This window comes from Triticum dicoccoides, chromosome 7A, assembly GCF_002162155.2.
Source record: "Triticum dicoccoides isolate Atlit2015 ecotype Zavitan chromosome 7A, WEW_v2.0, whole genome shotgun sequence".
NCBI classification, from domain to species: domain Eukaryota; kingdom Viridiplantae; phylum Streptophyta; class Magnoliopsida; order Poales; family Poaceae; genus Triticum; species Triticum dicoccoides.
Window position 1 is genome coordinate 690,752,082 of NC_041392.1, and position 9,737 is coordinate 690,761,818.

Below are 9,737 nucleotides of genomic sequence, written 5' to 3' on the forward strand. Positions count from 1 at the left end.
GGCGGGCGAACGGGCGCACGCCCGTGCGCGAGGCCGCGACGGCGCCGGCCGCTGCCGGTGATCAGCGGCGCGTCGGCGGGCGGTTTTGGGCGCTTGCCGATTCCGACGACGACGATGCGGACGACGATGGGGATGCGTCCCCGGCGGAGTCGCCGCCCTCTCCGACTCCTTCGGATCTTATCCGTGATTTTTTTCTCTCAGGTTACAATGAGGAGGAAGTAGCAACGACGATTGATCGAGTACTCCCTGCGGACGATCCGGCGCGCATCGGTCTTCACGCGAGCGAGAAGAACGAGATGATCCACCGGGTTGTTCATCGGAGGACGGCGGCGTCGGCGCTAAGACCTTGGAAGGGTCCCCTACCTAAGGTGAGTCTTCCGAATCTAACGCTTTTCGATTTGATTAGACCGGAATCGTGGATTACTGTGAAGAAGAAGAAACTCGCGAGGCGGATCGAGCATCGACTAGCACCGGCGGCGCTTGTGTTGGCCGTGCTGGCGACTGGGATCTCGGAGATGAGATCGATGCGTTTGAATTACCTGATGGGCTGCGTTGGGCCGGCTCGGAAGGAGTCGGGCCGCGAGGAGAGGCCAAGGTCAGATGGGTATGAGGCCAATGCTGTACCGGTCCAGGATCCTGCCCGTATTGATGTTGCATGCACGATCGCAGACGATCGGGCTGATTTTCCTCGTGCGCCGTCTCCTGCTCGGCTTAGGGTTCATCGGTGCGGCACCCGTGGTTTCCCGAAGTGTGGTGCTAGCCGGGCTAGGAGAATCCGGCCGCTTCTGGGAATGGCCGGACGCGGTGCTGCGGCGCAGCCGCCTCCCAAGAAGGTGGCGCCCTCCGCTACCGCTGGACGTGGCGGGTCGGCTCCCTCTGCTGCTGGACGTGGCGGGCCGGTTCCCTCTGCAGCTGGACGAGGCGGGACGGTTCCGACGCCGGCGGCGGGCGCTGGGCGTGGCGGCCTTGCGCCGCCTGGCCAGAGGCCGGTGGCGGGCGGGACTATGCCGCTGGGCAACCCAGGACGTGGCAGCAACAATTTGGGAGTGCGGCCGCCGGGGCATCTACCCGTGCAAATGCCTGCTGGTATGGGCGGGCTGAGGCCTTCGGCGCAGGGTGCAGTACCAGCTGCTCAGATGGCCGCGGGTCGTGGTGGACCTCAGCCCCCTGCGCCGGCCGGTGTGGCTGTTGCTGGCCGGGGCGGTGTTCCTCCTGGGAGTGCGCCGACTGCTATGGGCGGTCAACCTCGGGTGCCTCCGCCTCACTTCGTCACGAGGCCAGTTCAGAACCGGTCGGGACCGGCGCAGAATAAGCAGAATACTAGCGCCAATGAGTCGCATGCTCCGCCCCGAGGCCAGTGGGGAGATGATGGATATGATGCGTACGGAGATGGACAAAATCGTGGTTCTTCTTCCACGGGAGGAGGCCGTGGTTATGCCTGGCAGAGTGACGGGTCTACTGAGAGACCGTTCCTCGGTCCTCCCGGTGGATTTGTCGAAGGAGCCTCAGGTCCGGACTACCGCCAGAGAGGGGGCTACCGCGGACATCGTGGGGGTCGGGGTGGCCGTGGGAGGTATCGCCGACAACCTCCGCCCCCGGCTGTTGGTGACCACGCGGCGGCGGCAGTGGAGACCGATCACGCTCAGTCTACGGACCTCACTACCCAGGCGATGGAGGTGGTGACGGCCCTGGCTAGTGTGGAGGTACCTGCATCCAGGACGGTGGCTGAGGTTTCTGACATGTCTGATTCTGAGAGGGCGGCCAAATGGGCGCGCAAGAAAGTAAGGATGCTTTGCTACCGTTGTGGTGAGAAGGGCCACTTCATTGCTGAGTGTGTGGCAGAGCTATGTGAGTCGTGCAGCAAGCCAGCACATACATCTAGGGAATGCCCGTTTTTGCACGACCAGGCTCCGGCTCTGACAATGTATGGAGTATATTGTGCGGAGCTGATGTTCTTTGAGTCCCCGGCAGCGAGAGAGATTCCGGAGGAGACACAGAGAATGACCACCGGGATTGTGAAAGCGACCCAGGGTGAGGTGACTGAGGCTTAGATTGTGCGGAGGCTTCAGGAACTGGCACCGGGTGAGTTCCAATGGGAGTTGGTTGCTCTCGAGGAAAATGTCTTTAGGGTGGATTTCCCCTCTGTGGATGATTTACAGAGACTGCTGAGCTTCGGTCTGTGTAGGGTTCCTGGCATTAAGTGCATCCTGGAGTTTCACAAGTGGAAGAAGGTGGAGCCTAAGGGAAAACCACTTACGCAGGTCTGGTTGAGGTTTTTGGGAGCCCCGTCCAAACCGTTGCAGGATGTTCGTGTTGTGGCCAGCATGGGTATTATGGTTGGGAAGACGGAAAGAGTATATATGGCTTTTACTCGAGCTCATGGAGTAGCCCGGCTTCTAGTGAGTGTTCTGGATATTGAGTTTGTACCAGATAAGGTCAACTGGACTTATAGGGGAGAGGTTTTCCCACTCGAGATTGAGTTTGAGGATACTGATCTGTTTGCTGAGGCCACTAATGGGAATGACGTGGATATGAACGAGGGTGACGACAGTGCGAGTGCTAGGGGGGCACCGACTGATGAGTCTTCGAGGGAGGGGACTAATGGTTCTGGCCCCAGTGCTCAGTTGCCCGGGGTTGGGTCCGGGGTTGAGCCGGCACCTTCACCATCGGTGCCTATGACTTCACTGAGGTTTGGGTCCTTCGAGCCAGCCTCTGTCCCTCCCAGACTTTGGAGCGTCAGGGTGGATTTTGATGATGTGTTCAAGCATACGCTCCCTTTGTTGGAGTTCGAGGGAGCTGGCGGGTCTTTGCCTGGACCTATGGTGACGACATCGTCGCCGAGGACTTTGGTTTGAGCTGGGGACGTTGAGCCCTTGGTTGCTTCTCCTTCCCCTGTCCCACCTGTGATCGAGGTTCCGGAGATGATGTCTACGCCCGAGTTGGGGCTTGGGGGAGGGGAGTCGGGGCAGGTGGCCTCAACAACTCCCACCTCTCTACCGTCGCCGGTGATCCAGGTCTTGGAGGCGTCGGCGGTGCTGCGACAGGTGGTCCGAGGCAGGTGGCCTCGGCTATTTCGTCCCCGGTGGCGGCGACGGCACCCGCGACCTCTGTGGCAATGGGGGGGGGGGTTCGGGGCAGGTGGCCCTGAGTCCTCCTTCTTCTGTGGCGGCCAGGAGGACCGTCTCGCCGACGACGCCGGTGCGCCACTCGGCGCCGAGGGATGGGGCAGGAGGAGGGAGCGGGCAGGTGGCCCTAGCTGTCCTCTTGTCCTTCCCGTGGGGCACTTGTCCTCTTGTCCTTCCCCAGCCGCCTCCTCTGTTTACTAGAGAGGAGGTTGTGGCCTTTGGCGGGATCCCGGACCTAGTCTCGACGGGGAGACGGATGAGTGCTCGCGTTCAGGAGCTTCCGGAGGTGGATGATATGCAACAGCAGTGCACTATGAGGGCAGCCAAGCTTCACGATGCTGCGATATCTTCTGGTATGTCCGTCAACATATCTAATTATTTATTGCATTTTTCTCATGAGGAGATTATTAATAATGCAAACCAATTAGGAGTTACACTAGGTGTTACTGATAGTGAGATCTCCAATTCGGTGAATGATATGTTAGATTTGGAGGCGGAGCGTGCCTTAGAGACTATTCGTAATCTTGCATCGGTTAAACCCATGAATGATGAGGAGATTGATGCGTTAGGGGTTAGAGTGCTAGATAATCTGTGTGCGGATCTAGCATCTTCTAATCATGAGTCTGAGGACGATGATGTGCCCCTAGATGTTGCAGCTGTTAGTTCCGTTGAGCCCAGTTATAAGGACCGGGCGACAGAGCCCACTAAGCCAAAGCGTAAGTGGAAACGGAAGATTTATCCCGATTCCGCAGTTCGTAGGAGTGCTAGGATTCGGACTACTAAAAAATTCCATGACGAAATATGAAAGGAATCTTTTGGAATAGCAGAGGTCTGAAAGACTTGGCTAAAAGAAGGTTTCTTGCTGAGGCTTCTATGGAACATCGGTTAGATTTTATTGCTCTATCGGAAACCGGTAGAGATAATTTTGCGCCGCAGTTTCTATCCTCTCTTGCGGGTGGTATTGATTTCGATTGGCATTGCCTCCCTCCACGAGGAAGATCGGGAGGTATCTTACTGGGTGTGAGATGCGATTCCCTTGAAGTCCGGAGTGTAGTAATGGGCGACTTCGCGGTAAAGTTTCGAGTTAGGTCTAAAGTTGATGGGTTCAACTAGGCTTTGGTGGCGGTTTATGGTGCCGCACAGCCCGAGCTTAAACCAGAGTTTCTGGCGGACCTTGTTCGAATCTGTGGGTCCGAGCAGCTTCCGATTTTGGTCGGGGGTGATTTCAATATTATTAGGAGGAGAGAGGAGAAAAATAATGATAACTTTGATGGCAGGTGGTCGTTTATGTTCAATACCATTATTGAAAGCTTGGATCTGAGGGAGATAGAGCTTTCTGGTAGAAAGTTTACCTGGGCTAATGCTCTGCCAAACCCGACATATGAAAAGCTTGATCGAGTTCTCGCGAGCGTGGAGTGGGAACAGAAGTTCCCTCTTGTTACGTGCAAGCTCTCACGCGGGGAATTTCCGATCACACACCATTGTTCGTCGACTCAGGGGAGCCGAACCATATGGGAAACAAAAACACCTTCTCATTCGAGATGGCCTGGTTCGAACGCGAGGGGTTCTTGGACCTCATAGCCAGGGAATGGGCTAAGGGTGTAGGAGGTAGGACGGCGGTCGAGCGTTGGCAGAATAAAATTAGGCATTTGAGAAGTTTCTTACGGGGTTGGGCTAAGCACCTCAGTGGGGTGTATAAGATCGAGAAGGATAGGCTCCTTTCTCTTGTACAGGTCCTGGACATAAAAGCCGATTCCGCGATTTTGCTGCCTCCTGAGCTCCCGGTTAAAAATGAGGCGGAGAAGAGGTTGAAAGAACTTCTCCGCGAAGAAGAATTGAAGTGGGCTTTGCGAGTTAAGGTCCGCAAAGTGATCCAAGGGGACGCAAATACTCAATTCTTTCACCTCATTGCTAATGGTAAGCATAGAAAGAAGCGGATCTTTCAACTTGAACATGATGAGGGTACTATTTTAGGTCAGGATAATCTCAAAACCTATATTACCGATTATTATAGACAATTATTTGGACCTCCGGAGGATAATTGTGTGTCCCTCGATGAGTCCAGGACTGAGGATGTGCCTCAATTGTCTGATGCCGATAATGATATCCTGGTTGCCCCGTTCTCAGAGAAGGAGGTGTTTGATGCTATTGTACAAATGAAAAACAATAAGGCTCCCTGACCGGATGGGTTCCCGGTCGAGTTCTATAAAAAGTGCTGACACATTATTAAGGGGGATTTACTACCTATGTTTCATGATCTATTCTCTGGACAACTTCAATTATTTCACTTGAATTTTGGAACTATCACATTGCTCCCTAAGAAAACGGATGCTGTGAGAATTGAGCAGTTCAGGCCGATCTGCCTCCTCAATGTTAGTTTCAAAATCTTCACCAAGGTCGGGACCAATAGGCTCACACAGATTGCGCATTCTGTGGTGCAACAATCCCAAACTGCTTTCATGCCGGACAGGAACATCCTTGAAGGGGTGGTTGTTCTTCATGAAACACTCCATGAAATCCACTCCAAAAAATTAGATGGAGTAATTTTTAAGGTGGATTTCGAAAAAGCGTACGATAAGGTCAAGTGGCCATTCCTCCAACAGACATTGAGTATGAAAGGTTTTGATGAAGCCTGGCGCCGACAGGTCGAATCCTTTACGCGAAAAGGGAGTGTGGGAATTAAAGTGAATGACGATATAGGTCATTACTTCCAGACACATAAAGGCCTCAGACAAGGAGATCCGATGTCCCCTATCTTGTTTAACATTGTGGTGGATATGTTAGCAATTTTGATAGGAAGGGCTAAGGAGAATGGTCAAGTGGGTGGTTTGGTACCTCATCTTGTTGATGGAGGTGTATCCATCCTTCAATACCCTGATGATACAATCATCTTTATGGAGCATGATTTGGCCAAGACGAGAAATATGAAGCTGGTGTTATGCCTTTTTGAACAATTGACCGGGTTAAAGATTAACTTTCATAAGAGCGAGTTATTCTGCTTTGGTAGAGCCAAAGACGAACAGGAGTCTTATAGGCAATTGTTTGGGTGCGAGTTGGGGAGTTTACCTTTCTCATACCTTGGCATTCCGATACACCATCGTAGGCTGACAAACAGAGAATGGAAGTGCATCGAGGATCGATTTGAGAAGAAACTGAGCTGCTGGAAGGGTAAGCTCATGTCATACGGAGGCCGTTTGATCTTGATTAATTCGGTGCTCACGAGTATGCCTATGTTCTTATTATCGTTCTTTGAGGTCCCAGTTGGTGTTAGGAAAAGACTGGACTTCTATCGGTCGCGCTTCTTTTGGCAGGGTGATGAACTTAAAAGAAAATACCGTCTTGCTAAATGGGACATCATCTGTCGACCGAAAGACCAAGGGGGTCTTGGTATTGAAAATCTTGAAGTTAAGAACAAATGCCTTCTTAGTAAGTGGTTGTGGAAGCTTTCTTCCGGGACTAAGGCCATGTGGGCGCAGATCCTACGCAGCAAGTACCTCCAGACTAAAACATTGTCCCAGGTCACAGTCAGGCCGACTGATTCGCCTTTCTGGAAAGGACTAATGAAAGTCAAACAATCAATGTTCAATAGGACGAGGTTTGTTATTGGAAAAGGTGCAAGTACACGTTTCTGGGAGGATACTTGGCTTGGCGACTCACCTTTAGCCATTCAATATCCGTCTTTATATCGGATTGCTCAACGACGTGAGGTGTTCGTGGCAACAGTATTTCAATCTATCCTCCTTAATATTCAGTTTAGACGGTCGCTAGCAGGCAATCATTGGGAAGAATGACTCCATCTAGTTAGGAGACTGGTGGAGGTTCAACTTTCTCACCAACCCGATGAATTACGCTGGAAGTTGACTAGATCTGGAGTATTTACAGTTAAATCAATGTATATTGATGTTATTAATTCGAACTCCATTCCAACTTCCAAGTATGTCTGGGCTGTCAAAGTTCCTTTAAAAATTAAAGTGTTTATGTGGTTCATTTATAAACAAGTTATTTTAACAAAGGACAACTTGATAAAGCGTAATTGGACAGGACCTACTAGGTGTAGTTTCTGTGATCGGGATGAGACGATTAAGCATCTATTCTTTGATTGCCCATTGGCCAAAGTTCTTTGGCAGACGACCCATATTGCTTTTAATATTACTCCACCGACTTCTGTCAACGCATTATTTGGGACATGGCTTAATGGGGTTGAGCCTGACTTAGCAAGACATATTCGGGTTGGAGTTTGCGCTTTGTTGTGGACTATCTGGAATTGCAGGAATGATTTGGTTTTTAACAGAACATCACGAATTCATTTTTTGTAGGTTATTTTTCGAGCTACAGCAGTGATCCGTTCGTGGTCGCTACTCACTCCGATGGAGGCCAGGGAGCATTTGGTTACTGGATCTATCCGTTGGGAGATGGTAGTTCGGGATATCTTTAACCGGATTGGATGGCGGTCATGTAATAGGATAGGCAATTAGTTTACCTATCTATTTTTAGCCAGCCGGTTGTGGCGTCTTTTCCTGGCTAGTTTGTGTATCTAGCCTTTTAGGCTCTGTGTGAGCTGCCTTTTTGTTTTTTTCAGTTGGAGACTTTTGAACCTTGTTGACACTTTTTGTTATTTGGTTAATAAGATGGCCGTATGCATCACTCTGATGCAGAGGTCAGGGAGCCCCCCTTTTTGAAAAAAAAGAAGATGGCGCCAAGTGAAGGCAGATGCAGTCTCCTTCAGAACTAGTCTGTACCATCTATAACCACGATCACGATCAATGGTGTCATGCACTTCCTTTGCCATTCGCACGTGGACGAGGACTATCACCATATACTCCGGCTTGATCTTGAAAGTGGGGAATGGAGGCCGTCGATCAAGGCCCCGATGACATCTGGTGACCAACTATAGGGGAAGACACAAACAATATGTATGGTGAAGCTTAATGACACTCTATGCATCGTTCAAGAGAGCTCAATCAACATATGGCTCATATGGCTCTTAAATGACCCCGCAAAAGGCACCTGGATCAAGGCGTACACCATACCAATGGCTTCACCACGTGATTTGGTGATGCTTTTGACGGTGATGCGTGATGGTCGAAAGTTGCTTCTCTATGTGTACAGTAGCATAAACTTGTACACAACGACGACTTCAACACTGCAAGTCTACGATCCACTCACAGGAAAATGCACACACCACCTCAAGATCGCGAGCAACCTTTTGGGCCATGCTGTTCCTTGCGACTTGCACCTGGAAAATTTTGTCTCGCCTAAGATCTCCATGATGGCCACGCCGAGTGTTTGTCTCGCCTAAGATTTTACCAGTGGCTACACCTACACCTGCTGAATCCTTTTTTTGTCTTTTACAAGTGAGTTTTGGCCTACCAAAGAATCATTTTGAGGTGGCGTTGAATGGAAGCTTGTATGACCTACCTTGTCCTCGACATCTACTTTGTCGGAGGTTGGAGAGGACGTGAAGATGCAAAGAGCGGAGAGAGGCAATTACTTATATTTGTTGTAACTTATTTGTGCATCCGTAGATAACGTGCCTTAAATTTTGAAATAAACTTTGAAGAACTTGAAACTACTCTGTTTTTATCAGCTATTGCTCAATGTTTTTTGTCCAGTCCATTCTACTATCTTCAATCCGTTGTACTATCTTGTTTAATCAGTAAGTCAAGTCATTTCAAATGAATGATTACGTTATATGTAGGGTGGCAAATGAATGTGGATTTTGAAGAGCAAGTGCATGTACCCGTGCTGTGCATGAATGTGGGTTTTGAAGTTGGCTCCTCCGAGGACGATGTAAACCCGTCTCTTATTAATCCCGAGCTGAGCACGCACAGCAGATTCATTGGATCCACATGGACATGGTCTTCTGCAGAAACAGGAGGCCTTCCTTGTCCTGGGAGCATGACAACCAGACCTCCCAGTGCAGCAACTTGACGATCGTCTCCACCACGGGTATCGTCTCCGTATCGTCCCTGACAATCAGCCTCCCTTCTGGCCTCACTACCCGGCCCACCTCCACAATCACAGCCAGCAGTTTACACCTACAACGACAACATCCAGCACCCGAGTCTAAGTCCAACTCGTGTTCTATCCGCAACCACAACGGACAACATTTTTTCCATGAATATATTCAGCAGGTTAAACAACATTTGATCATTGACAGTGGTCTGCTGTCAAGACCTTACCTCTTCTTCATTCCCAAAAAAAAGGCCTTACCTCTTCTTAATCTTATAGAAGAGATGGTTCGCGTGCACGAGATCGTAGCTTCTCTCTCGGGTAGGTGCTAAACTACTCGCACCAGTCGTGGTAGAGCCCAAGCCGCCTGCACTGGTATATGGTTGGGAGTGAGACTGGGCGAATCGATGGGAACTACATTCGTGACCCGCACCTTCATGTTTCCCAAAAGCTGATCCAAACCTACTACAGGAAGCGTGTCCCAGGATTAATGTGCTGTGCTGCAATGTGAAACAATTTTCTGCTACACGACTTGAGAAGAACTCTTGATCTAAACTTTGATAACATTGATGGCACCATTTCCATTCTTTTCGATACTAAAATAATACTACACCTACGAACCAAATTACAAAGCCTTACGTAACTTTCCTTCACTACATT